Source organism: Podarcis cretensis, assembly GCF_951804945.1.
Source record: "Podarcis cretensis genome assembly, chromosome: 17".
Taxonomy (NCBI): domain Eukaryota; kingdom Metazoa; phylum Chordata; class Lepidosauria; order Squamata; family Lacertidae; genus Podarcis; species Podarcis cretensis.
The window spans coordinates 5,223,618-5,248,739 of record NC_137187.1 but is presented as its reverse complement, the minus strand read 5'-3'; the positions used below and the strand labels follow the sequence as shown (position 1 = coordinate 5,248,739).

The following is a 25,122-nucleotide window of genomic DNA, read 5'->3' as shown; positions in this document are numbered from 1 at the left end:
TGATATCATTTCGGCACCAGGTTAAGACCTTCGTGTTTGCCCAGGCACTTTGGGTGTGTTACTTTAGTGTTGATTTAGCCTGCTCTGTGCTTTTAGCTGCTTCTATTGCTTGAGGAGGGGTTCTTTATTTTTTTAAACAAGGGTTTTTATTACGTATTATATATGCGCATTATATGACCTTATTTGATGTGCTGTACCCTGTCCTGGTATCTGCACATAAAAAGGGTGGGCTACACATATTGTTAATAAAGAATAAAAATAAAGAAACACACCCACAAAGCACCCAAGTTGCTCGGGGAAAGCCCTATCGGTCACACCGGTTTTAACCTCAAGCTGATGTGCAGTTGTGGTATCGAAGTATCGGATGGCACTTGGATGACTGGTGTGAATAAAGTGAAAAGGAGAATGCTGCAATAAGAAAGCCAGTGTCGATCATTAAAGAGTCCAATTGTGGTCTGCCTTGGCTGGTGTCTGATCTTTTAATGGATGCTCCATTAGAATCAAGTGGGCATGCTACAAATGATTTACAAGAAAAAGTACAAATGAAGATGCTTCTGTATGACTAGGCTATTCAAGTGCCCTTATGGAGGGCTTCTCTTCCTCCTGTGCCATTATGGGGCGCATTTCAAAAGGCTTTTCCATTGGCTGTCATTTCAAGTCCTATTAAGGCGTGCTTTGAAGGTCATTGATAGACTCCTGGTGATTTTGCAAGTCATGCAAGGTTTTCTTCCGCATACATATTATCCTGTTGGTGATAGGATTGTTTGTTTGTTATGCTGTGTGGATGCAATTCACAATATAAACACATTATGAAGCTATTTACTTCATCAGGCACGTTTATATTCAATTTAATTCTTTTTTTATGTACAAAGAAATAGTTTTTCTCATTTGCAAGTGATTTAAATGAGTGGTTTGATATGAGAGAGAGAGAGAGAGAGGGAGGGAGGGAAAGTGTTCGTATTTAGATTGTGATTTTTTATTTTTTAAAAAACCTTTTGGCTTTTTGGCTGCAGTGCTGCACATGGCTGGGCTTGTAAATTCTGTTAAAGTCAATTTCTATTAAGAAACCTTATCATTGGAAATGTATAGCATTCTATCCCTTTGTGGGTATAGCTGTATCCATGGGAAAAGGATTGTCAAAAGATCCAATTGGGCCACATCTCTTCCCTTCCCTTCCCTTCCCTTCCCTGGGGAACATTATACCTACTATATGATGCAGTTTAGGGAACAAGTAGCACTGTAGCACGGTGGGTACTAGGAGTTTCATGTCAACCACTTGTGAATCTCATTCTTGGTGTCCTGACTTGCAACTTACTCACACCTTGAGGATCAGAAGGAGGAAAGGAAGTGGGACACTATGTACAGTATCTATTTCACTTATTGTTGTTGTTGTTTAGTCGTTTAGTCGTGTCCGACTCTTTGTGACCCCATGGACCAGAGCACGCCAGGCACCCCTGTATTCCACTGCCTCCCGTAGTTTGGTCAGACTCATGCTGGTAGCTTCGAGAACACTGTCCAACCATCTCGTCCTCTGCCGTCCCCTTCTCCTTGTACCCTCCAACTTTCCCAACATCAGGGTCTTTTCCAGGGAGTCTTCTCTTCTCATGAGGTGGCCAAAGTCTTGGAGCCTCAGCTTCAGGATCTGTCCTTCCAGTGAGCACTCAGGGCTGATTTCCTTCAGAATGGAGAGGTTTGATCTTCTTGCAGCCCATGGGATTCTCAAGAGCCTCCTCCAGCACCAGAATTCAAAAATTTCACTTATTACAACAACAATAAATTTAATCTGATTAATTACTTGCCCTTCACCATACATTCCCAGGCTGGGCCACAGCAATTTTAAAATGCAACGTTAAAAACATTTTAAAACAGAGTAGAATCCCTGTGCTTGTTCCTGCAGGGGTCTACTAATATGCCTCACAGAAAAGCATGATGCCAAGTGTGGGGAACATTTTGCTTTCCAGATGTTGCTGAACTACAACTCCCATCAATCCCAGCAAGCATGGCTAATGGCCAGGGATGGTGGGAGTTGTGATTCAGTGATGTCTGGAAAGCCAAAGGTTCCCCATGCCTGGATTATGTCTATAGTCTTTTTGCACCCATCTTATAACATTGGCATGGAATCAGCAGAGAGGAAGCGAGAGAGGCAAGAGTAACAATGGTTGGACTCCTGTGTGAGATAAGGTAAAGCATCATTATTCCCATTATTACAGTTGGAGAACTGATGCTAACTAACAGTGACTTGACCTAGATCATTCAATGTGACTGTGATGGCAAACTGCAATACACCAGGAGCAGGGAACTGGATCTGGCTGGTGGGCCAGATCCTGGGATCCCCCACCTTAGTGGGCCATTATGAAAGGTGGCCAGAGCTTCACCCATCTGGCAATCATTATCTAGTTACACTATGATACCCAATGAACCGTTCTTCCTTTGTAACATATCAAGTCACACCAAAAAGTATAAATTGAAGCCAAGTAGGGTGTGAAGTGACTGCCAATCAGCTGATAAGTGGTGACTCCTACCTTGCTTTCTGCATGAAGAACTTGGTAGCACTGTCAATCCCGTGAGCTTGAAGTTACCGACTATCAGCTGATAGATGGTGACTCCAAGGTGGGCTTCCTTCAAGAGTTCTCTGCACCACCAAATCTCCATTTCAGTAGAGCAGCCAATCCCAGGAGACTTGTTCTCCCTGCCAATCGGCTGATCAGAATCGTCCTTCACCTGGATGTGATAGGGCATGTGTATTCTCATGAGCTCTTCATTTCCAGTTCTGACACAGTCGAGGCAAGGCAGGTTGGCCAGCGCTAAGGCAGGTAAGCACATTTGGCTGCAACATGGAGATCACATCTCAATGACTTCAATTGGGGCCTCCTGAGGGTAGATGCTGGCCTCTGACACTGGCCATGCTGCCATTGTGTATAACTCTTCCTGCCAGATGAGTGGATAGCTGATTATGTGGGCCTTCCCTCCTGACTGGCATCTGCTGGGAGGGAGGATATTGATTTGGGTGGAAGGTCCCATCAGCTCTACCTATACATAAACATGCCAGTAGGTGTATATGCAGGACTCAAGCCCAAACACTGTCATTTTGTGCTTCATTAAGATAGGTGAGCACATGACTACGGTTCAGGATGCAATAAATCCCACCGGCTTTGGTGATGCTATTTACGGGCTTTTAATTAGACCTACAGTTCCGTTGTTCTTGAAGAGAGTGGATCTTTTCGAAAAAAACAACAACACACCAGCCTAACCAATCAGCAATTTAATTGCTGCTTTCTAACATAAACTTACTCACATATCCCTCTTGGGTATTACATCAGAGACGAGAACTTGGGAGAACAGTTTGTGAGCTTTGGTCTCACTAAAGCTAGACATGTGGTGGCTTGTAGTATTAAAAGGGGGGGGGGGTAGCACCTCTGAATATGTTTTGTACAAATTTAGTCTGCCAACATTTTGAAAAGAGGCAAATGAGTCAGGAAATCAATAAGAAGCACAGAAGCGATGCTCGCAAGGCAGGTTGGAACTGCACTGAAAATACAACTGTATTTCTCCACTTTGGAGCAGACCGAGGTTATAATAGCAGGTTCAGACCCAATTGATTTGTTTGGCAATTTTAAATTAGCTAATTTCAAACTAGCTGGACTCCAACATTGTGCAAACACATTGATATGAAACAAAACAAATTAAATCTACCAAGGCTTTTGCTTTTAAATGAGATATTCTTTGTCATTACCTAGGAACAATGAGGAATCTGCTTATGAACTGCTTATTGAGAATTTGTAGTGTGGTTGAAATTCTGGAGCTTATTTGCAGCAATATTGACCTTGAAACAATGTCAAACATGCAGCCGGCATCAAGGCAGACATTGAAATTTAGAGTGAGGCAAGGCTAAGAAAGCAAATGAAACAAACAATATGATCTGATCTGTTAGCTGGCAGAGGCCGTAAAGTTGTCTTGGGAGAAGAGAGTGGCTATAAATCGATAGAAAAATATAGGAGCAGGGATGGTTCAACATATTTTGGTGCCTGAGGTGGGAAATCCAGCTGGTGTTCCCATCCCATGGGGTACAACCATATTAGCAATAAATTAATTAATGGAGAATGGCATTCAACTAAATTTTACTCAGAGGAGACCCATTGAAGTTAATGAACATGGTTAATGTAGGTCCATTTATTTCACTAGGTCTACTCAGAAGTAAATCCCACTGAGTTTAATGGGACTTACTTCCAGGTAAGTGAAGGTAGTCTCACAGCCTAAATCTGCCTCCTGCAGCTGCTATGATGCAATGTACACTCATGGAGCCAGCAATGCACAGGGATACCTTGTTTTCATCACACTTTGCTTTATTGGGCTTCACAGATATTGCTCCTTACGTGGATGTGGGTGCAGCTGCAGGCAGCACAGCCACTTCCAGGGGAAGGAAGACCACCACCACCACTGCTGCCCCTCTTTCAGCCACAGGAGTGGAGGACTGGCTAGGACTGGTGCTGAGATTTCCCCCTCCTGCCCCTGCATCCAGGAAAACAAACAAAAATATATTATTCACTTTATTGTGATATTTGCTTTATTGTGGTGGTCTGGAACTGGACTCACAATATATCAGAGGTTTGCCTGTATAGGGAGACATTAGACAGAAGGGAACTTCTAGCCTGCAGGCCTAATTCTAGCCTGCAGGTCTACTAGCCTCCAAATTTGGTCCACCAGACCACTTTGGGCAAACCACATCCACCAGTTGTCACCTGATGTCATATGGTGTCTGGGGCAGAGACCTATTTTCCCTGATCTAAGCACTTAGACTAAATGGAACTGTATCACTAAGATTGCAGATAGGCCTTTTACCTCCTCCAATGGATTAGACTTTGAATCACGTGATTTTGCATGATGTCAGGTGACTGACAGGTTGGCAGCCCTGCCCACCTGCCATGATGGCTCATGGAGGCATCTGACTAGGCATAGTATGCCCATTTTTACTTGCATTTATGCATACGCAGACAAGGGGACACATATGGATTTGCATAACCAGTTGGTATTAGATCAGGCTTCCTCAACCTTGGCCCTCCAGATGTTTTGAGACTACAGTTCCCATCATCCCTGACCACTGGTCCTGCTAGCTAGGGATCATGGGAGTTGTAGGCCCAAAACATCTGGAGGGCCGAGGTTGAGGAAGCCTGTATTAGATCTTGAAATTAGGTAATATTGCTACATTCTTCTGCTTTTGGTAGATATTTACTGGTAGAAGTTCTGAATCCTGAACAGAATTATCCAAGATCATTAAGGCTTGAAGCAGGGTAGTTATCTCATCTGCGAATCAGGGGGGAGGAGCCTGTGGCGTTCTGGATTTCATTGGATCCCCACTGCTCATTAGTCTCAGTCAGCATGAGCAATGGTCAGGGATGATGAGAACTATAGTTCAACATCTGGAAGACCACAGATTCCCCATCCCTGCGAGAGCATTCTGTCCCCAAATTTGCTAGAAGCTCCCTTCATGTATCACCTCGATGCTTTTTTTTTTCTATTAGTGGTTCCGCAGTGCTGTAGTTTTATAAAGAAAGAAAAACTGCCCGGCAACAGTACATGACTTTGAGATCTAGCAAAGTGAGGTATTGAGGGTGCACAGCTTATCATGTTGCTATCATAAAGCATTCTTATATTAGGAGACCTTTTTAAATAATGACATGCACCCATCAATCTCTCTTGGCTGTCTCCAAACTTTCATGCTTTTGTTGCTTGAGCGCTTTCACACCAGTGTTCTCGTTCACACCAGCTCTTTCTGAGCAAATTTCAGTTCTTAAAATCCCTGCTAGGTGGCATGGTAAACCACTGTAGAGCATGCCTTGTCTCCGAAAGAGAGTCCTGAAGTCCTCATAGAAACGATGCATTAAGAGCAGGAGACACTCCTCTTTTTGAAGCTATTTTTTAAATTGGGATTCTTCATACGATACTTAAGAAAAGCAAGTAGCAAAAAGAGGGAGGATCTCAGCTTGGAGAATGAATGATACAGAGGGATGGCCAAAGGATGAAAAGCCTTATTGCTGAAATGAAACCAACTCCCACTGCAGCTCTCCCATTGGCTTAGAGCAAGCTCCCCCAACTTGGTGCCGTCCAGATTTTCCGGACTACAATTCCCATCAGCCACCGCCAGTGTAGCCAATTGGCAAGGATGATGAGAGATGTAGTCCAAAACATCCCAGATTTGGCGAAAGCTGCTCTTGAACAGCATGCAGAGATCACATCACTTTAATTCTGACTCTTCTACACAAGCTTTCTGTTTGCTTCGAGAGATTAGTAGCTGTTACTTTTTAACCCGTGACAGGCTTGGGTCCTGCATATTTTATGAATAATATCTTTGGGTTTATTCTATCTTAGGAACTATGGGTGTGGTCTGGTGCTGTGTCTTTCCCTTTACAGGGATTTGTTCTGCTGGGACATGTGGCTGGGATTTTTCCATGGTGGAACATCCACACTATTGAACTCTCTACCTAGAGAAATCCACATGGGCACTCCTTCACCCTCTGCTGTAAAACACTGGCCAAGGCATTTCAATTTCATAAGGTGTATTGCATGTTCAAGGTCCCAGGTTCAAACCCTGTCATCTCTAGGTAGGGCTAGGCAATGTCTCCAGTCTGAATAACTGGAGAGCTGCTGCCAGGTGGTGTAGACAATATTGAGGTGGATGGACCAAGGGTCAGACTGGTTTAAGGCAGCTCCCTAGGTTCACATGTCAAAGTACTAAATGTTTCAGCTGTGGAAGAAGAAGAAGAAGAAGAGTTTGGATTTGATATCCCGCTTTATCACTACCCTAATGAGTCTCAAAGCGGCTAACATTCTCCTTTCCCTTCCTCCCCCACAACAAACACTCTGTGAGGTGAGTGGGGCTGAGAGACTTCGGAGAAGTGTGACTGGTCCAAGGTCACCCAGCAGCTGCATGTGGAGGAGCGGAGACGCGAACCCGGTTCCCCAGATTATGAGACTACCGCTCTTAACCACTACACCACACTGGCTCTCGTTTAAAATTCTTTGGCAAATGATTTTTACAGTGTCCTTACTGCTGGTGGTTATGCTGTTTATCCTATAGGTGCAAGCAGCTGGTCACACATAACGCAATCAGCAAAGGGCTCAATAGAATCTTGCTGACTGCACACCATGCATTTAAAGCACATCACTTCTCCCCTCAAAGAATCCTGGGAAGGAGCATCTCTACTCCCATTGTTCAGCCCGGACACTGAGGTCCAGCCTTCTGTTGGTTCCCTCACTGCGAGAAGCCAAGTTACAGGGAACCAGGCAGAGGGCCTTCTTGGTAGTGGCGCCCTCCCTGTGGAACGCCCTCCCACCAGATGTCAAAGAGAACAACAACTATCAGACTTTTAGAAGACATCTGAAGGCAGCCCTGTTTAGGGAAGCTTTTAATGTTTGATGCATTACTGTATTTTGATATTTTGTTGGAAGCCGCCCAGAATGGCTGAGGAAGCCCAGCCAGATGGACAGGGTATAAATAAATAAATCACACCACCACCACCATCATCATCATCATCTCCACGGAGCTATAATTCCCAGCACCCTTAATAAACAACAATGATAATATTAGGAACACCTATAATATTATAATATGATCAGGACACCTATAGCTCAGTTGCTTAGAATGCAGTGTTTCCCAACCTTGGGCCTCCAGCTTTTTTTGAACTACAATTCCCATCATCCCTGACCACTGGTCTTGCTAGCTAGGGATGATGGGAGTTGTAGTCCAAAAACAGCTGGAGGCCCAAGGTTGGGAAACACTGGCTTAGAGCATGGTGCTGATAATGCCAAGGTTGCAGGTTCAATCTCCATATGGGATAACTGCTTATTCCTGCATTTCAGGGGGTTGGACGAGATGATCCTCAGGATCCCTTCCAGCTCTACAATCCTGTGATTCTATTTAGAGGAAGCCATGCTCGTTAAATTGATTCCTGCATTGCAAGGGGGTTGGATTAGATGACCCTCGGAATCCCTTCCAACTCTGCAGTTCCATGATTCTATGATATGACTGGTGTGTGTTCAGCCTACAGGTAACCTGCATGCATGGGGCAAGGAAAGGCGCAGGAGAATATAGCAATGGTCTGTTGCAGCCATAGTGTGTGTGGATGCCCATTCAGGGTTGGGCTGCAGCTTCTGTTCTTTTGCTGTTTTGTTCAGTGGTGTGTATGCGTGTGTTGCTCTTTCTTGTTTTATTCAGGTAACATATTTTATTTTTTAGTACAGTTCATTGAATGCCTTGCAGTGACTCATAAATTCAGACATAAGCGAAATATTAAAACCTGAAAAGTTTGTGAGCATGGTTGTTTTCTACTCAGTGCACGTACTATTGCAGTGAAAAAACAGAAAGGAAGGATGCAGGTTCATTGTGTGACATAGGAAAAACCAGATGGCGTGAAAGAGTGGTTTCCCCTCTTTTCACATTCCTCCTTTACGTCCTGCTTTTCTTCCCTAGTTTGTGTAATATCCCTTCCTCCTTCATTTGCCAGCTGCAACAGTCCAGGTAATTCTATAGAACTAAAATTACACACACACACACACACACACACACACGCACGAGAAAAAGCAAAGCATCAGCATTTTTTAAAACAAACTAACTGGCTAGAGACTAAGGAAATGCAAATTATGCACAGATGCTTCAAAAATGGTAGGATTAGACAGGCATACATGACACTTTATTGACAGGTTGTTAAAATAGTTCCAGGCCATAACAGGGCATCAGGAGGCTGCTGCAAATTAATGAAGGTGTACATTACAGGGTATGTATGTGTATTTTAAAGTAATGCAAAGTTATGTGCAGTGGGCGAAGAATTCAGGAGCAAAAAGACTGCCACTAATAGCAGTTATAAATAGATAGCCTTTTAGCTACCTGCCACCAGGTCTTGGTTCTGTGATGGAATTGTTTGGCCAATCAAGCTGGCCAATCCAAGCAGAACTGCTGTTCACTGCAGTCATCATTTGGTAGACCAATAGTGAATTTTCCAGCTGTCAACACCTAGGTAGACCAAACTGTTTATGTGCAAGAGGCAGAAATGGCATGTAGGCTGGGGCAGAGCTGCTATATACTAGGTTCCTGATAGGTGGGCAACTGTTGCTTAGTATTTATTTTTATTTATTGAATTTATATTCCACCCTATACCCAGAGGTCTCAGGGCGGTTCACAAAAATATCACAATATATAACGTCAAAATAAGAACAATAGCCCAATAACAACCCCCCCCCCCAATAGCCACATTTTAAAAGGGTAAAGTAAAGGTAAAGGGACCCCTGACCATTATGTCCAGTTGTGACCGACTCTGGGGTTGTGACCGATCTCGCTTTATTGGGAGGGAGCCGGCATACAGCTTCCGGGTCATGTGGCCAGCATGACTAAGCTGCTTCTGGCGAACCAGAGCAGCGCAGGGAAACGCTGTTTACCTTCCCGCCAGAGCGGTACCTATTCATCTACTTGCACTTTGACGTGCTTTCGAACTGCTAGGTTGGCAGGAGCAGGGACCAAGCAACAGGAGCTCACCCCGTCACGGGGATTTGAATCGCCGACCTTCTGATCGGCAAGTCCTAGGCTCTGTGGTTTAATCCACAGCGCCACCCGCGTCCCACTTTTAAAAGGATATAGGATATCAATCAGGTCAACCAAAGGCCTGGTTAAAAAGGATCATTTTTGCCTGGCACCTAAAGGTTTATAATGAAGGCGCCAGGCGAACTTCCCTGGGGAGAGCATTCCACAGACGGGGAGCCAATGCAGAAAAGGCCCTTTCTCAAGTTGCCATCCTCTGGACCTCTCATGGAGGAGGCACACAAAGCAGGGCCTCAGAAAGTGATCTCAGGGTCCGGGAAGGTTCATACTGAAAGAGGTGGTCCTTGAGGTATTGCGGTCCTGAGCCATTTAAGGCTTTATAGGTCAAAACCAGCACTTAGTAGGAGGGAGAGGGCAGCGGGGAGGTTGGTGCAGTGAAGTGCGTCAGCAGAGCCAATCCAGCCAACACCTGCTGGTCTGTTTGCACTGTGCCAGCCTCCCTGCCCCCTTGCCTCTCCCCTTCCTGGTAAGCAGCAGTGACCCAGTTGCCAGGAAATTTATGTCTTGGCACCGAGCCTACTTGGGGATGGTAGGAGCTGTAAGGTAAAAGGTAAGGGACACCTGGACTGTTAAGTCCAGTCAAAGGAGACGATGGGGTTGCGGCACTTATCTCGCCTTCATGCCGTGTTTGTCCACAGACAGCTTTCTGGGTCATGTGGCCAGCATGACTAAACTGCTTCTGGCGCAACAGGACGCCGTGATAGGAACCAGGGCGCACAGAAACACTGTTTACCTTCCCACTGCAGCAGTACCTATTTATCTACTTGCACTGGTGTGCTTTCGAACTGCTAGGTTGGCAGGAGCTGGGACCGAGCAACGGGAGCTCAACCCGTCGCGGGGATTTGAACTGCCAAGCTTCTGATCGGCAAGCCCAAGAGGCTCAGTGGTTTAGACCACAGCGCCACCTGCATCTCAAAGCAGGAGCTGTAGCATAGCAACACTAAGGGTAAGGGGCACATGCTCCCCATCCCTGGCCTAGAAAACAACAACCCTACTGGCCCAGTAGTGGAGTCCTAGATACATCAGCCATATTTGACCCAACCTGACTTAGGAGGATTTGGCTCATGATTTGACTGTGCCCAAGTTATATGCTGCCTCCAGGCATTTTGCTGCCTAAGGCTGAGCAGCAAATGCTGCCCCTAAGTCAAGGTGTTTAGTATCTAAACCCAGCCAAGTTATTCAGGCACCAGTGGCGGAAAATCCCACAAGCTCCTCTCCTGCTAAGGTAAAGGTAAAGGGACCCCTGACCATTAGGTCCAGTCATGGCCGACTCTGGGGTTGCGGTGCTCATCTCGCTTTATTGGCCGAGGGAGCTGGCGTACAGCTTCCGGGTCATGTGGCCAGCATGACTAAGCCGCTTCTGGCGAACCAGAGCAGTGCACGGAAACACCATTTACCTTCCCGCTGGAGCGGTACCTATTTATCTACTTGCACTTTGACGTGCTTTCGAATTGCTAGGTAGGCAGGAGCAGGGACCGAGCAACGGGAGCTCACCCCATTGTGGGGATTTGAACCGCCGACCTTCTGATCGGCAAGTGCTAGACTCTGTGGTTTAACCCACAGCGCCACCCGCATCCCTTTCCTCTCCCGCATCCCTCTCCTGCTATATGGAAGTAAAAAAACCCCCCAAAACCTATTTGCTACCCTTTGTATCCTTATCTTGTCATCAGATAAAATACTGTTTCTCTAATAATTACGGTCTTTCTGCACATTCACAGATTTCATTTTCTAACGGAAAATATGGTTTCTTGTAGGCTTTCCTTCTTTTTCTTAAAGATTGGTGAGCAATCAGAATAGAAATCAGAGTAATTGGATTGTTTGGTTGAGAAAATATAAATGCACTTTGGGAGAATAAAGGAGAGGCTGTTCTGTTGAAGAACAGCGGTCCAACTGACGAAAGAGAGGGCATGTAATTCTGTGTTTTCCTCTCTGAAGCCATGGATGTGATATGATGCAACTTAATGAGGGAAGTGCAGTTCTTCTGTTGTCATAGCTTCACAAAACCTTCTTCCATCTTGATCAAAGCTCTGCAGTGAGCTCAACCACCATCTAAAGAAGAACCCTTATCCATATCCCAATTCATAAGGATATTTTCTTTCCTAGGCAGCAGAATTGTGGAGAAATGCATACACATCCCAGGCATCCATAGTTTATTGATAATAAGTTTCATCAAAAAATGGCTGCAATGTAGATGTGGATTATAAATGCTTATGGAAGTGACATGAGGAATGAAATGGGAGTTCTAGGAGTTCTCAAGCTTTTCAATTGCTTTTTGTTTTACTGCTCTGAAAAGTGTTTGGGTGGATAACCAGCCTCAGGGTAACTAATGGCCAGCAAATTTCAGCTCTAGTGAGTCCAATATTGTTTAGTACAGGTGTGCTGTGGCCATTATATTTGTTTTGTTTATGTAGCATTTGGAAGCAGCCCAGTCTGTTTTGGATCTTCTGGCATGTGGACCTCCAAATGTAATGGGATGCTGGAGAATTTTGAAACCTTTTCTTTTTATCCTGTTTTCATTCTGTGAGCCGCCCTGAGATCTTATGATCTAAGAAAGAAAGGAAGGGAGCGAGGGAGGGAGGAAAACGAGATCAGAAATTGTCAATGTTCGCTTGTTTGTCCCATGTCTGGAATGTAAATGATCTATCAAATACAATTGGCATTCATTGTTGCTGCTGCTGCTTTCAGTCCACAAATGTTACATAACTGATTACACCCCCCTCCCCTTTTGCATTGTGTTTCCTTTGTGAAATTCCGAGTTGCATAATTTGCCCACAGCAGACAGTGAGATGAATATGTTTTTAGCTGAAGACCAACTGTAGTGGAACAGAAACAGAGCTGCTTGCAATAAATACAGAGTGGGATGGGAAATGATGCCTTGTTTCAGTCCTCATTGTGACAAGCATATGTTTGTGTCAGGGAACTGCCATCGGAGCCAGAGGGAGAGGGAGGGCTCCAGAGGGATTACGGAGAGCGTCCCAGGAGGGAGAGAGGCAGCCCATCTTCTGGGGAAGGAAATCAGCATAGCACCAGTGGAGAAGGGGGGCAGATGGGGGAATCGGCGAGGGGGCTCCATGACTCCTTGCCGGAGACCAGCGGGGAGAGTAAGGGTCCTCCACTGCCCACACCCTCCCTGCGCAGAAGGCTTCCGCGCAGGGAGAGTAGGCGGAGACTAGGCGTCAAAGAGCTTCTTTGCTGGAAGAAGTTCAAGAAACGCCCACTGACGGATTCTGCCAGTGACTGAGACAGCCACAGGTGAGTGGTTGTCCGGACAGAAAGGGTTCACCCAGGTAACCCAGCCAAGCATGGTGCCGATTTACGCACAAGCAACCCCTAGAACCATTACAGTTTGCAAGCATGTGGGTGCTTATTTGTGCGAACTTATAGGTGCACTTGTCAGGTAGCTGTGATTGACTGCAGCTCCCTGTTGAGAGCACACGGAAGTCATATTGCCTCTGCATAATGTGCGAAAAGTCCCTTATACCAGGCTCAACTTTAACCCAGGGTTTGATATACTTTCGAGAGCTAATCAAGGAAGAGGTCAAGATAGTTGTGTAAGAAGCTGCATTTGACACATCTAAATGAAACTATCCTCTCTCCTACTGCCCTTAAAAAAGAGCATGACCTAGACTCTCCCTCTCCCAAGAGACAGTCCACTTAGTTGGTTAAACTGTGACTTCATTATAAATAGAAGGGTCCCAGCAGAAGGGATGCAACAAACCTCAGTTGTTCAAATTCTCACATCTCCTTTTATTTATTTATTGGCCTCTTCAGAAATTCTTTAGTGAGGATCAGGCTAAAGGCATTCACTTCCACAACAGACTTATTAAGCCACCCCAAAGTGTTTTGATGAAATCTATGCAGTTTGTACAGACGTGGGAAAATGTTACGCGGCCATTGATAAAAGATTTAAAATGAAGCATTAAGCTCGCAGAAAGCTAGGGTGAGCATATGCTGCTACGGTCTCTTTCATATTTCATTTGGACCAAACCCATTAAGCATGCTGACATTTCTTTATTATTTATCATTTTAAGGCTTCTGAAAACAACACACATTATCTCATAAATGACAGCAGGAGCGCAAATGTTTAGCTAGAATAGGTGTGGATAACTAGGGGCACCAGACTACAGTTGCCATCATTCCTGACCACCGTTCTTGCTAGAGAGCCACAGGTTTGCCATTGCTGAACTATAAGAACTGGAATTATCAGCACAGCTCTTTTATATAAGAAAGGGAAGGAACTTTCCTTTATTTTTTGAACTCTGAAGGGAGGTTATCTCGAAAAGTGTTGAGGATGGCGAAATGGCTTTGCTGCGTGTGTTCTTGCTTTGACAGACTGCTCTGCTGATAGTTGCTGCCACGGAGCTACTAATCTGCACTGCAATAGGCCACCATTTCACTGCTACACACACACACACACACACACACACACACACAGCTCCTGTAAGGCTGCTACATCACTATATAATGTCCTTTTCAGAGGTGTTGTGGGTAAAAAAGATGATGCCTCCTATTTGCTAGGTAAAGGTAAAGGTACCCCTGCCCGTACGGGCCAGTCTTGACAGACTCTGGGGTTGTGCGCCCATCTCACTTAAGAGGCCAGGGGCCAGCGCTGTCCGGAGACACTTCCGGGTCACTTGGCCAGCGTGACATCGCTGCTCTGGCCAGAGCCAGAGCCAGAGCCAGAGCCGCACACGGAAACGCCGTTTACCTTCCCGCTGGTAAGCGGTCCCTATTTATCTACTTGCACCCGGAGGTGCTTTCGAACTGCTAGGTTGGCAGGCGCTGGGACCGAGCAGCGGGAGCGCACCCCGCCGCAGGGATTCGAACCGCCGACCTTTCGATCGGTAAGTCCTAGGCGCTGAGGCTTTAACCCACAGCGCCACCTGCGTCCCCTCCTATTTGCTAACACATTGCAAACAGAGTCCTTCCTATGGGCGGGGCAATCTTGAAAAAAAAAATCTCATTCCTAGTCCCTTCACACTATTGCAAAAATGATTGTCTGTTACCCCAGCTATCATCCTGATGGTGCAACTGTTACCCATTCCAGCTGCAGGACTCATGTGCTGCCCAGAGTCCCTCTTGGCATGTGCACTGTGCCCCCACTGCTTACCCCATCAAAACCAACATCCCTGCATATTGTGAAAGGGGCGATATTTACAAAGTGCCCCCTCTCAAGAAAACCCACTGGCAGTAGCATCAAGGACCAGGAAGGCCATTGAGAGGCAGAGACAAATACAGAGATAGAGGCCGGATCTACACTGACCTGTATAATGCTATTAGAACGATATTAGATGTATCATTCTAAAATGTCACAGGGCATACTTGTAAATTAAACTGCTTTTTAACTCCCCCCCCAAAAAAAAAAACCCACTGTCTTTCTACTGCTGGTTGCTGGTTTCTCTGCAGCGCCCTCTGGTGTCACAGTTTAATAACGTATTATGAATGTTGAAAGGAGGATGTCTTGTGTCAAAATACATTATCAAAACCCTTCCTTAACCCTTCCTTAACATTAAAAACCGTGAGTATAGATCTGCCCAGAGCCGATAAGATGATTTGGCAAAACCACACACACAACCTTTCTTGCCCCATTGCCTGGCAAACAAGTTTGATCTACAGCATGGGCAGGTAAACTAAGGCCCAGGGGCCGGATCTGGGCCAATCGCCTTCTCAATCCGGCCCGCAGACGGTCCGGGAATCAGCATGTTTTTACATGAATAGAATGTGTCCTTTTATTTAAAATGCATCTCTGGGTTATTTGTGGGGCATAGGAATTCGTTCGTGTTTCCCCCCAAAATACAGTCCAGCCCCCCACAAGGTCTGAGGAACAGTGGACCGGCCCCCTGCTGAAAAAGTTTGCTGACCCCTGATCCACAGCAAAACATTTGCAGAACGTTTACAATTTGGTGTGCGTGGCTAGGAAGGCACGCAGGCACATTGAAGCTCTTTCAAAAATCCTTCCCTCCCCCTTTGCACATGAAGAGTAGCCAGCTATGGAGAAGTGGTCCTTTCTAATCCCCTCTACTAGGTCAGTCCCACTCTGCAGTGTTAATCGAAGTGGGGCACCTCCTCCCCCCTCTGAGCCCCCCTGTACCTCACTAGGATAAACCTGACCACCATGACAGTACATGTGCCCACAGAGACATTTTCCCCCACCCATCCCCCAATAAAAGATATTATTTATTGTAGCCAATAAAATAGGTTGTGGCGAGTGCTTGGTTGCAGTGTGTGTGTGTGTGTGGGGGGGTTGCTCACAGCAATATCATCTGTTTGCAAAGGTGCCCGTGGGCCTCCCATAATTGTTGACTTCTGCACTAGAGAGACAGCTAAACTTCTCTCTTTTTTGGCAGATGGTAATTTGTTTATAGGAATGAAATCTTGACAAGGCTGCATTCAAAATAAGCCACACCTATTAATGTCCTGGGATGTGGGTTTGCGCTGTGGGTTAAACCACAGAGCCCAGGACTTGCCATTCAGAAGGTCGGCGGTTCAAATCCCCACGACGGGGTGAGCTCCCATTGCTCGGTCCCTGCTCCTGCCAACCTAGCAGTTCGAAAGCACATCAAAGTGCAAGTAGATAAATAGGTACCGCTGCAGTGGGAAGGTAAACGGTGTTTCTGTGCGCTGCTCTGGTTCGCCAGAAGTGGCTTAGTCATGCTGGCCACATGACCACATGCCGGCCCCCTTGGCCAATAAAGCGAGATGAGCGCTGCAACCCCAGAGTTGGCCACGACTGGACCTAATGGTCAGGGGTCCCTTTACCTTTATTAATGTCCTGGTTAATTTTCACAGCATCCCCATGGAACCCTATAATAAAGAGTCTCATGATTTGGGGACAATGGATGGAAAAAAATATTCTCTCCATCTCAACAATGTTATTTGAAGCAGGATGCTCTTAACTTTTGTGAGTATGTTTGTGTGAGATTTTCCCACCTTTGCGAGCTTTTTAAACCTCTCTGCTTTTGGTCAACTCCTGGCGTTATTTATAGAACACAATGCATCCATCAGATGAGAGAAGCACTCAGCATCTGGTCTGAAATGTGTTAAGGTGTTCAAAGTTAATAATTAATTTCTCTCTCTCTTTTAAAAAAGCAGTAAATAATTTTTCAAACGCTACCCTTGATAGACTGGAGGCTAAAGATGCCACCAGCAACTCAAGAAAGTTTTGACAAACAGTTTTTGATAAGGGAGATAACTTTTTCAATGGGTATTTATTTATGTCGTTAAAACTATTTCTAAATCACCTTTCTTGTAACAACACAAAGCACTGTACAAAAATTCATTGAAGTTACATTAAAACTTCCATACAGAATAAGTGAAACAGTAACCAACATGAGGCCAGAACAGATATACTGTGGTACCTCAGGTTAAGTACTTAATTCGTTCCAGAGGTCTGTACTTAACCTGAAACTGTTCTTAACCTGGAGCACCACCTTAGCTAATGGGGTCTCCTCCTGCTGCTGCGCCGCCGGAGAACGATTTCTGTTCTCATCCTGAAGTAAAGTTCTTAACCTGAAGCACTATTTCTGGGTTAGCGGAGTCTGTAACCTGAAGCGAATGTAACCTGAAGCATATGTAACCTGAGGTACCACTGTACTAACAGTGCAATTCTAACTATGGGGGCTCAGAAGTAAGTCCTATTGAATCCAATGGTGATTATTTGCATGTAAGTGGGGTTAGAATTTATTGCGTTCTAATGTATTATGGTCAACTGGTATCATAGGAAAACAGGAAGCTGTCTTATACAAAGTGAGACCATTGGTTGATCTACTTACTAGTGTCTACTCCAGCCTTTCTCAGCCTTGGGTCCCCAGATGTTCTTGAACTACAACTCCTATCATCTATGACCACAGGACATTGATATGATTCCTGGGCAAACATCTAGGGACCCAAGGCTGAGAAAGGTTGGTCAACTGTGACTGGCAGCTTAACCTGGAGATGCCAGGAATGGAATCTGGGGCCTTCTTCATGCAATGCAGATGCTTTCTCAATGGACTATGTCTCTCCCCCCCCCCCCCAATTTATCAATGTCCAGCAAAGGCTTAAAGGAATAAATGACCCAACTACAGAACTTCCTTCTTAGACAAGTAAGGGAGGCATCTAGGTTGGCTCCAGGTTAAAACTGATTCCTTCACCAAATAACCTGTTCATGCCTATCATGCTTGCGATATTCTGCAACTGATTTTCCCAATTTCCCCTCCCATTTCTGTTTATACCATTTTTATTTGGCTGGTCCTTTGCCCTGTCCATATTTGCTTTATTCTTATATTAGGTTTTTTTTTAGTTATTCTTTAATTTTTTTCATGAATGCTGTTCTTGTTGGGATATGAAGCCCTTTATCAGAGGAACTGGCAACAATCCTAGGCACCCGGCTTGATTCCCTGTTGACCTCCCTGGCTGCATTCCCCAGCAGGCGTAGGCAAGGTCTCGATTGGTGATTCTTCTCAAACGTGAGAAGAACACACCCCTCTTTCCTGCCCCCCCCCCCCCGGGCAGGGGAAAGAGATAGACAGAAACGTATTTACATGCCTTTATTTCTGTCTTTGCAGCGTTACAAAAAACATGACTGCTCTCTTCAAACTCCAGCAGTAAAGAGACAAACACTTCCTGGATAGGAATAAACAGAAGAGCTCATATTACACTCTGAGCTAATTCCGGTGCTTCGCACTGTGAATAGACTGTCCTCTGATTCCCACGGACAGTCCCAACATGTTGACTTTTCAAGCTAGCACTTTGCAGCTGCATTGCATCCATATCGTAACAGTTCTGAGCCACTTTGCAGACAGTAGAATGGAATATCAACTTGGAATGGCTCAAGTCCTTTCAGAAAGGATGGAGAAGCTGCTGTGGCCCTCAACATTTTCTTGGACACCAAATCTCATCAGCTCCAGTCAACATCACCAAAGTTTGGGGATGATGGGAATTGTAGTCCAGCAACTTCTGGAGGGCCAGAGATTCCCCTCCCTTGGCTCACAGGAATAAGAAAGAACATGAAACATGTATAACTTGGGAGGCATATCATTTGAACCAGGCCTACATGTCTATGGGGTGGATTCAGTGATTAGCAATTAATATGACTGTTGGGTTTCCTGACATTCAACAGAATGGGACCCTAGAAATAGCTGCAATGGCCACATTCACACCTTACATTTGAATTCCTCTTGTGCCACTTTAGCAGTCATGACTCCCCCCGAAGAATCTTGGTAACTGCAGTGTGCTAAGAATGCTGAGAGTTGTTAAAGGTAAAGGTAAAGGGACCCCTGACCATTAGGTCCAGTTGTGTCCGACTCTGGGGTTGCGCGCTCATCTTGCTCTATAGGCCGAGGGAGCCGGCGTACAGCTTCCGGGTCATGTGGCCAGCATGACTAAGCCGCTTCTGGCGAACCAGAGCAGTGCTCGGAAACGCCGTTTACCTTCCTGCTGGAGTGGTACGTATTTATCTACTGGCACTTTGATGCGCTTTCGAACTGCTAGGTTGGCAGGAGCAGGGACCGAACAACGGGAGCTCACCCCGTTGTGGGGATTCGAACCGCTGACCTTCTGACCGGCAAGTCCTAGGCTCTGTGGTTTAACCCACAGCGCCACCCGCATCCCTTCAGAGAGCTACTGTTCTCCCAGTGGTTTAGCAATCAACCCTTCTTCCCAAGGACAACTGGAAATTGTACCTCTATGAAGCAAATATGAGGGGTATACAAACCATTTATTTTGCATAGCCCAACTGAAAATCCAAGGAGAGTGTTACTCTGGAGGTTGTTGTTGTTGTTGTTTTGTCATATCTCTATGACTCATGATCAGTAAGTTATTTTATGATTCCCCTTTGACCTTTGGAGCTGGACACTGCCAGGGACATTTTGAGAAGTGAGGTAGTGTCTCTCTCTGAGATGAGACAGCCTGACATTTGTTTAATAGGATGTTAATGGAATAAGGATGACCTGACTTCTTTTCTCGGTCTCACTCAAATGTCAAGTTTTACTTTTGATGGCTTATATTTCAGATGAGCCCCAAATGACAACAGGGCACAAGCAAGACCCATTGAATTTATTAGCATTATGGGGCACAGCCTAGACAGGCCCCCCTGCTCTTATGTTTGGATTTTTCAGCCAATACAGTTGCAAGCCTCCCCCCCCTCCCCAGAATGGCATCAAGCCATCAATTCAGAAGCAAAACACACTTACTGGTACATTGCCAGTAAAATCAAGAAATTGTGTGCGTTAATATAAATGTGATGTTGGTAAATGGGTTTGCATAGGCTATTAGTGGGGTCATATGATTCAAAGTTAATGCAATTCAGGGCTATTACAATAAAATCATAGACTTCCCATAGTTGAGATCTAAATTTAGGTCTGCATGCTAAAAATTTGATGCCTCCTCCTTTGGCTTTGAAACAACAATAACAATGAAGTCATAGCTTGAAACCCGCATCAAATATTCTCATAAAGGAAGCTTCTTTATGTAGGCATACAGTGAAAATGTATTTGCTCATTGCCAAATATACAGATGAATGAAATAACTTCAGGAGACTTGGAGGCTGCTTGCATTGAACAGCTCAGTTCTGATTTGTTTATTCCATGAGGGGAGACAGATGTCCTTTTGCCAACTGGTTATTTACCCCAGGGTACAAGCCACTGCTGGGGAATCTGTCACTTGTTAGCTGTGGGTTCCTGGCAACATTCTCATGGCACAGAGGTGGAGAACCTCTGGCTGGTGGCCCAAACTTGGTCCATCAGGCTCCCCTTTTGGGGAAGTCATGCCTCAGCGTGATGTCAGGTATGGGGCAGGTAAGGGCGGGGCTTCCCTTTAAGATCTAGGGTTGCCAGATCTGGAGCATCCCAGTCCCAGAGATGTCAGGACACAAACCTGAGACCTAGGAGCACCTCTGGAGATTAAGGTTAAGTGGGAGAGGGGAGAGGAGGAGGGCAGACCCCCAGAGTGTTGATGCTATAATGTGCAACCAGCTCCTGTTGAGCTGAAGCCCCTCTCCAGAAGAAACAACATCACCTTTAGCGCTGTGCCAAATTCTGTCCTCCAATTTCTCCAGAGTTTAATTGTTCCACGAAATAGGCTCCTACTTTTCTACCTGACACATTGGAATTTCTTAAGAATTTGCTGGATGTGGGTTGAGCTTCCCTTATCATTGGTAGTTGGCCAAGGGAGGTGGGGAAAGCATTCATTTCCCTTTGCTGTTGTTGTTTAGTTGTCTAGTTGTGTCCGACTCCTCGTGACCCCCTGGACCAGAGCATGCCAGGCACTCCTGTCTTCCACTGCCTCCCGCAGTTTGGTCAAACTCATGCTGGTAGCTTCGAGAACACCATCCAACCATCTCGTCCTCTGTCGTCCCCTTCTCCTTGTGCCCTCCATCTTTCCCAACATCAGGGTCTTTTCTCTTCTCATTAGGTGTCCAAAGTATTGGAGCCTCAGCTTCAGGATCTGTCCTTCCAGTGAGCACTCAGGGCTGATTTCCTTCAGAATGGATAGGTTTGATCTTCTTGCAGTCCATGGGATTCTCAAGAGTCTCCTCCAGCGCCATAATTCAAAAGCATCAATTCTTCGGCGATCAGCCTTCTTTACTTTTCAGCAAACCTTTCTCCAGTGCTCTGCAACCTCCCTGACTGCTTACACTTCCAAATCTGAAAAAGGTCCATGGGTTGTTGTACTTGCAAGCCAACCAACCAACCACTTATTTGCCAAAATGGCTTCCAAACAGTTTACAACTATAAACTCAATCCATAATTATAATACACAACGCCATTCAAACATATTTAATTAAAATATACAATAAAGCAAACACCTGGAAAGTGTAACAATTAAAACAACTGAAAAAATAGCTAAAACAGTTTAGAAGAATGACTTGTCTAAACAGCAGGCAGCGGAATGCTAGCGCTGATAGGGTCCCTCCTATTTTAGCAGTGAGGTTATCTCTTGATGTCTTCTCCTGGGTTTTGAGTGAAGCAGGGAAAGTTGGGGAGGCTGAATACCAACGACCTGAGATTGATTGATCTGCTAATCTTGTTTTTAAGGGAAACCTTTCTGTTTTAAAACAACAACACTGATTTATTTAAATGTAAAAAAATGTCTTCATTTTAGAAAATAATAATAACAATAAACAGCTGTCAGTAAGTAGCCTCTGCAACATCACATACTTACAATAAAGCCCAGCTGAGGATATCAGGAAGTTTTCATTTCAGGAAGTGTGGGAATTCTGGAAAACTTGGGAATGAAGACCTGATATAATTTGCCAAATGAAAGACACTTACTTCACCCCTTGAAAGTAAAGCAAGCCCAATGAAAAATCCTGCACCCCACCTATGACAATTCCTCAGGAATTTTCTGTCCCCTCTTTTAAATGCCATTTCTTTCACCAAGAATGGGGGAAAACAACAACCAGCAAAAAAAAAAAAAAAAGCTCAGGACAAATGTTCAGCACAGCACCGCCCCGTGGTGCAGCCCTCTGCCTGGCCACAGCCCTGCAGCGCAGTTCGGCTTGCCTTGCTGCTTATTCTCTCGCATAAATGCACTCTGCTTACAAATATGCAAGCTTTCTCCCCCTGCTGCCCCGCTGTGAGCACTCAGCCGGACATCTGCCAGTCAGCCTGGTTTCTTTCTGTCTCTCATATCATTAACTGTAATCAAAGCCCTGCAGGCAAAATTAGTCTTTTACTGACTCCTGTGCAGCCCAGTTGTTTCTGCCATGCCCTTGTTGGGGGAAAAATGCCACTTTTTGGCTTCCAGGAGGATACCACTTTCAGAGCTGATGATCTTTTCAAGCAAGCAAGCACCAATCAATGAAGCACTTGCCTTTCAGCTCTGTTTGTTCTGCACTCCCTAGTCTTCAGAACTCAGTTCCATGGATTTAAATGGGGATCCATGCAGAGGACATACAAACCATTTTAATTGCTCCCAGCCATTAGACTGGAGGCACGTAGCACATAATTTCACCCAAAGGTGGATATGCCCAGAAAGAATGCAGAGGAGAGAGAAAGCATGTTCTCTATGATAAGCAGAAGGCATTGTTAATACTGATTATTATCAAATTATATTTGTATCTCACCCTTCAACCCAGAGGTTCCCAGGGCAGTAGAGAACAATATATTAAAATGCACAAGAACCACAAAATAAACAATGTGAAACAGATCACAAAACAAAGCAGGAATCAGAAATTCAGACAACCCACCAGTAACCTCACTTTTACATCAGCCAACCTGGGAAATTTAAGATGCATTTATCTGACACCTAAATGTGGATAGTGCAAGGGACAGTTGAATCTCGGGGGCAGGGGAGTTCCACATCTGAGGTGCCACATCAGGAAAGGCCCTGCTCTAGTAGTGATTACTGTCACCACGATCCTTTTAGCAGCAGCAAGCGTGAAAATGAGGTCTAGTTTTGGTTCAGCTGCCTCTTTCCTTTTTAAGAGTCATCCAGCTCTGCAGATGACTGGCTTTGGAGTTCATCATTCTGAAAGCCCCTTTGGTCCCCGTTTTTGAATTGAAGTTGGCAAAAAAAGCACTGTGCACATGAGCCACCAAAGGGAAATAACCGTGACAGAGAGATCAAGTGTATATAGTGAATAGAGATAACAGTGTAATGCTGTCTGACAGCGGGGAATGGGAAACTGAGCTGTCCACAAAATCATTCTCCTGTAAGTGCAAGCCTCCATTATCTTTTGTTGTTGTTGCTTTTAAAAAATGACGAACACTGAGGTACAACTGGAGGCAAGAAAATGGTACCTCTTCAGAGATCTGATGATCAAAACAACTACCAAAGTGTTGCAAACTGCGTCATATTGAGGATTTTCAAGTACAGTGGTACCTCGAGTTAAGTACTTAATTCGTTCCAGAGGTCCGTTCTTAACCTGAAACTGTTCTTAACCTGAAGCACCACTTTAGCTAATGGGGCCTCCTGCTGCTGCCGCGCCGCCGGAGAACGATTTCTGTTCTCATCCTGAAGCAAAGTTCTTAACCTGAAGCACTATTTCTGGGTTAGTGGAGTCTGTAACCTGAAGCGTATGTAACCTGAAGCGTATGTAACCTGAGGTACCACTGTAGGTCTGTAAGCCTTAAATCAAAACTTCAGTCAATTAGTTGATGAGAGTTGGTTTTAGTAGCTGGGAGTAACTTTTAATTGATGAAACACTTTCTTTTCTGAAGCTTGTTTGGTTGTGGTATATTTCTATTAAAAGGAAATGGGGGGGGGGAACCCACCTTGAAATGCATCCCCCCATTTCAGCAACGGATTGTAGCCTCCCCCTCCTGCAGATTGTAACTTTTCTTATACATCTTTCCATAGCTCAAATTGGCCTCTGTACAGAGTTGTGGGTAATGTGAACGTGGTATATCAAAACCTGTTAATCAACTGATTGGTTGAAAGGCATGTGGTTAATCAAGAAAAAAAATATCCTTAATCAGCGGACAGCTCTATTTTTTGAGTGAGTCCTCCCAGTTTAAAGACATTGAATCAAAACGACGAGTGGTTTCCCAACCTGGAGTGTATTACAGAATATTCTGCAAATAAAATCCTGTGCATTGCAGTGACATGTTTAGCTGCAATGCAGCGTGGAGGGAAATCACTGATTGTAACGTGAAATGCTTTCTGCTCTCTCAGGGCTGCTTGATCCAAAGCAGCTTAATAGACTGTAGATTGTCCTCATTTTCACTGTGTTTATCTTCCATCTTAAAGTATTTAAACAACCTTCACTTCCCTCCATTTGCTGATGGCCAGAATCTATTCAGCTCTTACCATTCACCCTCTTGTACTCCAGTAAGTGGTACAGATTCTACTAAAAGACTTCATTATCACCTTTTCCAGCTACAGAAGGAGAAGACACTTAGTCATAGAAACAAGTTGAAAATGTTCCCTGGAGCTATAGACATAACTTGAGAGGGGGGGGGGGAATCATTTCAAAATGTGACATAATGAAACAGTGTTGCATTCAAATGATTATATTACTTTACAGGGTCAGGCTAATCTATTAGTTTGAATGCTTTAACCAATGAAGTTTGGAACACAGAATGAGTTAGCCTGCAAGTGAAGATGACAGGTCTATCGTCAGCTAATTAAGCTATAGATTTGATAATAATAATGATAGGCGTTTCATTACCACTTTATTCTTTGGGTATTTCACTAAGGGTGGAGCTTGGATCCTCTTCAGGAAATTATAATTTCCTGTGCATAGGAAGATGTGGGTGCACAGAGATGAATATAAAGTGAAGGCTAAGAGCATGGATAGAGATGGATTCTATATCTGGAAACCCAGAAATGAAAAGGATGAATTTGCTTCCAAAACTTCCACGCTGTGAATTGTGTGTATCTGTGTGTATCTGAAGAAGTGTGCATGCACACGAAGAAGAAGTGTATCTGAAGAAGTGTGCATGCACACGAATTGTGTGTATCTGTGTGTATCTGAAGAAGTGTGCATGCACACGAAAGCTCATACCTAGAACTAACTTAGTTGGTCTTTAAGGTGCTACTGGAAGGAATTTTTTTATTTTGTTTTGACGCTGTGAATTGTGATGTTTAATACTGTATTCTCCAGACATTTT

The 25,122-nt window shown here is 44.8% G+C and overlaps 1 protein-coding gene and 1 long non-coding RNA gene across 3 annotated transcripts in view; one reads left to right on the top strand and one right to left on the bottom strand.

The window, feature by feature from the left end:
• The window catches only part of CPLX1 (complexin 1), a 161,578-nt gene that overhangs the window by 3,813 nt on the left and 132,643 nt on the right, over positions 1-25,122 (top strand). The window lies entirely within an intron of this gene.
• LOC307206628 overlaps positions 476-25,122 on the bottom strand; it is a 92,642-nt gene continuing 67,995 nt past the window's right edge. The window contains exons 2-3 of the long non-coding RNA XR_013834433.1: positions 4,322-4,509; positions 476-745 (exon numbers count right to left, since the gene is read on the bottom strand). This is a non-coding gene — a long non-coding RNA (uncharacterized lncRNA). The remainder of the gene's footprint in view (positions 746-4,321; positions 4,510-25,122) is intronic.